The sequence below is a fragment of the Trachurus japonicus genome, chromosome 12, assembly GCF_045865225.1.
Source record: "Trachurus japonicus isolate A0001 chromosome 12, Traja_1.0".
NCBI classification, from domain to species: Eukaryota; Metazoa; Chordata; class Actinopteri; order Carangiformes; family Carangidae; genus Trachurus; species Trachurus japonicus.
In genome coordinates, this window is record NC_140918.1 from 3897320 (window position 1) to 3904920 (window position 7601).

Sequence of the window (7601 nt, forward strand, 5' to 3'; positions counted from 1 at the left end):
TGTGCAGCAACGACTTCCTGTGTGTGTTTTTTTTATTTTTTATTTTTTTATTGTGCGACACAGAAATTGCATACATACGTACATCAGTATACTACATCCATGGGAACAGAAAGAGAGACAATAACGCAAAAAAAAAAAAAAACACAACAAAAAACAAAAGACAGCCAGAGGCCTTTACAAGTCACTTACAGAAAATGTCTCCATAATAAATAGAGTACGTTTTGGTGGCTTTCTTATTTGTTATGTCCTTGATTGTGGCAGCGTAACAGTGCAGTTCATGTTTAAAGGTGTACAGAAAAGAAAATTGAATTTAAGCCCACTCTCGGTCATACAATTAGTGTAATAACTCATCTATCAGACGATGTAGGCCAAACTTTGTGCAAAATTCTATTTTTGAGTATATCCGGGGTGAAAGTGTGTATTTTTTTTTTCCCGCATTGGATAATGCAGACGCACGGATTATACGTCAGCCTGCACACGATTCACCAGCCACTGATATTGGATCCGTAATCCGTCATTCAAATGTCTGAGACACACACACACGGAGCTCGGTCTCGCCCCAAGCTTTGAATATCCCGCCCGCTCAATAACGACCAATCAAATTGGTTTTCCTTACTCGGGTAAACTCGTGTTGCAGCTCGTGACAACTCGGCGTGACAAACAGGACAAACGGCCATTTCTGTACACCTTTAAAGGGTACAGTGTTCGGTTTTGGCCCATTTGACTTCCTGTGTGTTTATGTGAGGGATGATGTCGATATCGTTGATGATGTTGATGATGATGTCACTGATGACATCACGTCCTCTCTGACAGGTGGTTGGACTACCAGGCCGTGGGGAGGAGACTCCACGGGACTCGCTTCATCGCCTTCAAAGTTCCTCTGAACCAGGTCAGGAGCCGCACCAACACGATCACTTCCTGTGTCAGAGCAGGGTTCTTACGGATCCTTAAAAAGTCTTAAAAGGCATTGAATTCATTAATCTAAAAACAAGGCCTTAATTGGCATTAAAATGTCTTAAATCTAATTTTTCAAAGTCAAATGTTAACACATGATAAGTGGTATTTTATGGTTGTAATTATGGTGCGTTCCAGGCTTTTGAACCCGTAAGTCACGACTTCAAGTCACCAGTTACGAGTTTGTAGCGTTCCAGGCAAGTTACGAGTTACTAACTGGGAACTGGGAGCAGATCGATCTAGTACGAGTCCACAGGTGGGAAGTTACGAGTTTGACTGTACATTCTAACGGGTAACCATAGGAACAGGTCGGAAAAACACGAGTTACGGGTTGCCTGGAACGCACCATTAGTCTCAAATCTCAAAATAATTGGTAACATTCTGACATAGAGAAGTTAGTGGCGGCCGTCAACGCTAAATTTCTCACCGTCACCAGCTCCCGAGTCAGTGTTTTTTTTTTTTTTCCTGACTTTTTATGCATTTATTTTGAAAGGACAGCTGGAAAGAGACACAATCCAATGTTCATGTAGCAGTCACTTTACCTTGGATCACATAGGAAAGTGGGTAACGTAATTGATGTGGTGTTTTTTTTCTTTTTTCTGCATTTGTGTTTATTGTGAAGTCGGTCTTAAATTTCATTTCAAGAGGCTTTAAAAAAGTCTTAAAAAGTCTTAAATTTAACTTGGCTTAAGCTGTAGGAACCCTGCAGAGGTGTGTGTGTGTGAGTGTGTGTGACCGCTCACCTGTGTGTGTGCGCGCGTGCAGCACCTGAACCGGCAGCTGCAGCAGCCGGAGGTGTTCGGGCCGTGGGAGCTGCTGGAGGCCGTGAGAGCAGAGCAGCAGGAGCTGGGACAGATCATCGACCTGACCTTCACCACACGATACTACAGCCTGCAGGTCTCTTCTCCTCCTCCATCCCTCCTTCTTTACACACTCCTTATTCCTTTCCTTCTTTCTTTCCTTCCTTTTCCTCTTCCTTCTTTCCACAATCCTTATTCCCTTCCTTCCTTCCTTCCTCCCCTTCGTCCTTACTTACTTACTCCTTCCTCTTTTGATCCTATTGACCCGATCTGGAAGATGGAGGGATAGGGTTCCTCCATCTTTCTTTCCTTCCTTTTTCCCTTCCTTCTTTCCCTTCTTCCTTCCTTGAACAAATCTGTTCCCTCCCTCCATCTTTCTTTCCTTCCTTCCTTCCTTCCTTCCTTCCTTCCTTCCTTCCTTCCTTCTTCTTCCTTCCTCTTCTGATCCAATTGACCTGATCTGCTCCCTCCCTCCATCTTTCTTTCCTTCCTTTTCCCCTTCCTTCTTTCCTTCCTTCCTTTCTCCCCTTCGTCCTTACTTACTCCTTCCTCTTTTGATCCAATTGACCTGATCTGTTCCCTATCCCTCCATCTTTCTTTCCTTCCTTTTCCCTTCCTTCTTTCCCTTCTTCCTTCCTTCCTTCCTTCCTTCCTTCCTTCCTTGAACGAATCTGCTCCCTCCCTCCATCTTTCTTTCCTTCCTTCCATTTCCCCTTCCTTCTTTCCACAATCCTTATTCCCTTCCTCCATTCCTTCCTTCTTTCCCTTCGTCCTTACTTCTTCCTTCCTTTTTGACCCAATCTGTTCCCTCCCTCCTTCTATCTTACCTTCCTTTTTCCCTTCCTTCTTTCCTTCCATCTTTCCCTACGTCCTTCCTTCCTTGACCCAGGAGGACAACAGGGGGGTTAAATCTGGAGCTAAATCTGAGTGTTGTTGTTGTTGTTGTTGTTGTTGTTGTTGTTGTTGTTGTTGTTGATGATGCCGTTGCCATGGTGCAGGACCTCCCAGACTCTCTGATGTTTGTGAAGATCTTCACGGCCGGTCAGCAGGTTCCCTCTGACGACGCCATCCTCAGCTTCAAACGAGCCGTTCGCCGCTTCCTACGGGACAACGCCGACAACGGTGAGAAACCAAACCAAACGCACGTTGCCTAGCAACCACCCGACAACACACACACCTTTCATCAGTGTGAATCCTCACACTCCAGCTGTGTTCGAACTCGCCCCCCCATCACAGACACAGTGCACCAACTATAGTGTGTTCGCCATTCTGTAGTGTTGTTTGAATTCTTCCTGGTTAAAGGGATAGTTCAACGTTTTGTCAAATTGGCCCATTGCCATAATCCCTATAGTCATAGCAGTAGGTTCGTTAGCTTTAATTGTCGGTGCAAGCTGTTTTTAGAACAGCGGAGCAGAGCCGTGAGCTGCTCAGAGCTACGCTACGGAGGCTCATGGGATTTCTTGGTTTCCCTCATCAAACTCATCAAATACACAATCCAACAACTCCACAACGCTCTGGTGGACAAGTTGTGACCTGCACATTCACCACGCTATGAGATAATAACACAACGTTACCAGGCAGAGTTGTTTTAGAGGGAAATTCATGCAAAACCACTGATGCACGTTGCCTTCAGGGACAGTTTTTCATCAACAGTCTCTGTATTTCCCTCTAAAACAACTCTGTATCGTAAGGTTTGATGAGGGAAACCAAGAATCCCATGAGCCTCCGTAGCGTAGCTCTGAGCAGCTCACGGCTCTGCTCCTCCGTTCTAAAAACAGCTTGCACCGACAATTAAAGGTAACGAACCTACTGCTATGACTATAGACCTTTTCAGAGAGTATAAACAAAGACAGGTGTGGCTCATTAGAAAACGCTCTGGTACACTAAATGGAATGGAGCCTTAATTAGTATCCTTGGTAACACCTGTATTTGTTTATACTCTCTGAAAAGGTCTATAGGGATTATGGCAATGGGCCAATTTGACAAAATGTTGAACTATCCCTATCTGTAACTATGAGGACACACACCTGTAGCTGACAAAACCAAACTTCTACATAATTTAATTGATTTTTCAACCATTTATGGAGGGAGAAATCCAACCACCACTTCCTGTTGTGTGATGTCACTGCGATGTCACTGTGATGTCAGCAGCTTTGTTGTGTTTTCCCTCAGACAAGCTGATCGGAGTTCACTGCACACACGGCCTGAACCGCACCGGCTACCTGGTCTGCAGGTGAGTGACCAGAGGGTCAGGGGGGTCAGGGGGGCGTTAGGGGGCGTGGCCTGTTGCTAACGGCTGTCTGTGACCTGCAGGTACCTGATCGACGTGGATGGGATGGATCCTGAAGAGGCCGTGGAGCGTGAGTCCTCATGTTTACCTGTTGTTGTTGTTGTTGTTGTTGAAGTTGTTGAAGTGACGACAGGAAGTGACTCGTGTCTCTGTCCTCAGTGTTCAACACGGCCCGAGGTCACCACATCGAGAGGGTCAACTACCTGGAAGACCTGAAGGAAGGACCCAAGAGGAGGTGACACACACACACACACACACACACACACACACACATACACACACACACACACACACACATGATCAGAGTTGTAAGAAAAGTCACAGGAGGAAATAATATGGAGCTACATTTGTGTCTTTATTATTCAATCAAAAGAAAAGTTGATTTAAACAAAAGAGATATTTCCAATCAAAAAAACCTTTTCAATCAAAAAAAAAGAAACGGATTTGAATGCAAAAAAAATATTTGAGACCCACAAAATTGCATTTGAACCCTTTTTTTCTTTGATTGAAAAGGTTTTTTTTGATTGAAGTGAGCTGACAGTGAGTTGTTTAATCAATTTTTTTTTTTTGATTGAATAATAAAGACACAATTATCCTACCCATAATATAGCTTAAAGACCCCCTAAACCAAAAATGCACTTTTTTAAATGATTAACATGTCAATTTAGTGTGTGGGCTCTGCTACAAGGCATTTCAGGAGCAAAATTGCTAATCAGCGCCATAACTGAGCATTTTAGACATGAAAATGCAGTTTCAATACCAGATTCTGAAAAAGCACTAACATAGCTGAAGCAACGGCTGAGAATAGATTAAAAAGTAGAAGATGTGAGATTTTGTATGAAATGGCTGGAAATTACTTGAATTGTCAATGACGACGATGAAGACATGAAAAGTTTGAAAAATTCCTGAATTAAAAAATACTTACTTACTGAATACCTACTTACTCTACTGAAATACATTGTAAACTGACAGCAGAAGAACATTGCTGAAGCATATAGATTGAGCATTAGCCAAGGAGTAAAATTAGAACATGTAAACAGGTTTAATGGTGTGAAATGGTTGAGAAGAGCGTTCAGCATTCACAATAATTAATTATTTCAAATGATGCCTGTGTCTGTCCGTCAGTAACGAGGGGATGGACGAGTGTGATCAGGTCCTGGAGCCGAGGAGAGGCCTCGCTGCTCGGCGGCCGTCTTTGACGCCCGGCAACCGTGACATCACAGAGGAGAGACGAGGGCCGGGTAACGAGCCCTGGTTCCACAGGTGAGGAGGGGGCGGAGCTTATTCTGTTCACCTGATCTCAGCTGTTCATTCGCCTTCTACTTCCGGGTAGAAAACCAGCACATAATTTGAATGAGAACAGTAGTAACGAACGAGAGTTTAGCTAGGCTATATATATCATGTTTTTCATGCTCAATCACCGTTTAGACAAATCTGAAATGATTGAAGAAACATTACTATTTCTGTGTGTGTGTTTTGTGTTGCTATGTGTTGGATTTATTCAGTTTGGGGGAACACGGTCTCTAGAAAGCATCAGTGGCTGCAGCTGACAGGGACAGCTAACAGCGGTAGCTAAGCTAACGGCGGTAGCTAAGCTAACACCAGGACGTCAGCTGTTAAAACCCTCCCGTTGTGGGACACGACATGAAACTACTCCAGTTAGCTCAGTCATGTTGTAACCAAGATATCCGCTGGAGAAAATATTTTTTCATGGAGCGTTTGTTGAGTCACTGAGTTATTAAAGTTAAACAGGTAGCTAACCGTTAGCCCAGCTAATCTATGATAACCATGACTAATTACAAAAATGTGCACACATAAATAGGAATGTTTGTCCAGTCATTGGTTTTATAAACTTTACAAACATCAGATTAGTCTAAACGGCGATATAGTGACGTGAAAAATGAGATACTGTATAGCGAAACTCCTGTCCATCGCTATTGTTCTCATAGACCAGAGCGGCATCTCTATGCAAATGAGAATGACTGATGCATCCTGGGTAATTTAGGGGCAGCACCCGGCATTTTTAAATTGCACTCAGTGGCTTTTTGTGTTTTGATGGAGCGTAGACTAACTAACAATCAATTTGAATGTTTTATTTTTTGTTTCTTTTGTAGCACTATGTCTCATTATTATTTTGACACCCTCTTTGAAACCCACCGTTCACGCTATCTTGAAAAATTACAATTAATTAATCTAGCGGTATGCTCATTTAGCCTCCCACAGTGATCAATGACTCCACACAGTGGCCAGAAATGTCTGACCCAGACATCTACACGTATTTGGTGAATCACCGGGGAGGTTTTGGCTCAGTGTTGTCTGTAAATAGCCTGTTAATAGACAACTTTTTGTTAGTTAGTTTGTCAAGCCAGTTAGGCTGAACTTTTCAATGGAGGGATGCCGGGCGCTGCCCCTAACTTACCCAGGATGCATCAGTCATTCTCATTTGCATAAAGATGCCGCTCTGGTCTATGCTGGTTTTCTACCCGGAAGTAGCTGTAAACAACAAGGAGATTTTGTTCTATAAAAGTTTGTTCTATTATTGATGAACCTTGTTGCCCCCCACCACAGACCTCCCTACCCCCCTCGAGGGTTCAACCCCCACCATCATGACGGCCACCGCCACGACCACCACCAGCCGCCCTACTTCGCTCCGCCTCGTTTCCACCCGCAACACGAGGCTCCGCCCCACTCCAACCCGTACCGGTGGAGCGCCCATCCCCCCCCCGATCGCCAGTGGGGGAGAGCCCCCCCCCCACCTGCGGTACGGCCCTGGTCCCGGCCCACAGGACTGGAGAGACCCCGCCCCCCCTCCTCACCACCACCACCACCACCAACACTACTCCTCCTCCTCCTCCTCCTCCTCCTCCTCGCCCGGCTGGACGGACCAATGGGGCGGCGGCGGCGGCGGCTACGACCAGGAGCAGTGGGCGGGGCCAAAGACGAGGCATCACCCGTACAGACACACACACACGCACACACACAGAGCCAACGGGTACAACAACCACTGATGATGTCACACCGCAGCTCTGATGTCACAACGACCGACTCGTCCACTGGTGTTTTTGTCCCGGTGCAGGTGAACAGGTGGAAGGAGTCGGTTACCACGGTGACTTAAAGGGATAGTAAAAAAAATTTAAAGTGGGGTTGTATGATCTACAAATAGCCCCTAAGTACTTTAATTGCAGTAAAAGACTCTCTACACTCCTCCCGTTAGCAACGCCAGCCCATAATAGCCCTGCCCAGAGATTTACAACATACAGTGTTGTGAACAGACCCAAAGAAACGGCCTTTTTTCACGGCCTAAAAGAGGTTTTACCGGAAAAAAAATACACAGTTCCATTGTTCGCTATAATATAATTTTTTCCAGCCCTTCAAAGTGCAGGAAAAACGTAGTTTTTATTCTAGGCAGCGAAAATAGGCCGTTTCTTTGGGTCTGTTCACAACACTGTATGTTGTAAATCTCTGGGCAGGGCTATTATGGGCTGGCGTTGCTAACGGGAGGAGTGTAGAGAGTCTTTTACTGCAATTAAAGTACTTAGGGGCTATTTGTAGATCAT

The 7601-nt window shown here is 44.9% G+C and overlaps 1 pseudogene across 1 annotated transcript in view; it reads left to right on the forward strand.

Annotated features, from left to right (window-relative positions):
* Nucleotides 1–7140, forward strand: part of LOC146976873 (RNA/RNP complex-1-interacting phosphatase-like) — an 8062-nt pseudogene extending 922 nt beyond the window's left edge. Inside the window, exons 2-9 of the transcript XR_015037185.1 lie at nt 814–889; nt 1720–1851; nt 2753–2876; nt 3927–3987; nt 4068–4114; nt 4204–4279; nt 5170–5307; nt 6613–7140. The product of XR_015037185.1 is annotated as an RNA/RNP complex-1-interacting phosphatase-like (transcript). The remainder of the gene's footprint in view (nt 1–813; nt 890–1719; nt 1852–2752; nt 2877–3926; nt 3988–4067; nt 4115–4203; nt 4280–5169; nt 5308–6612) is intronic.
* The last annotated feature ends 461 nt before the right edge of the window (nt 7141–7601 follow it).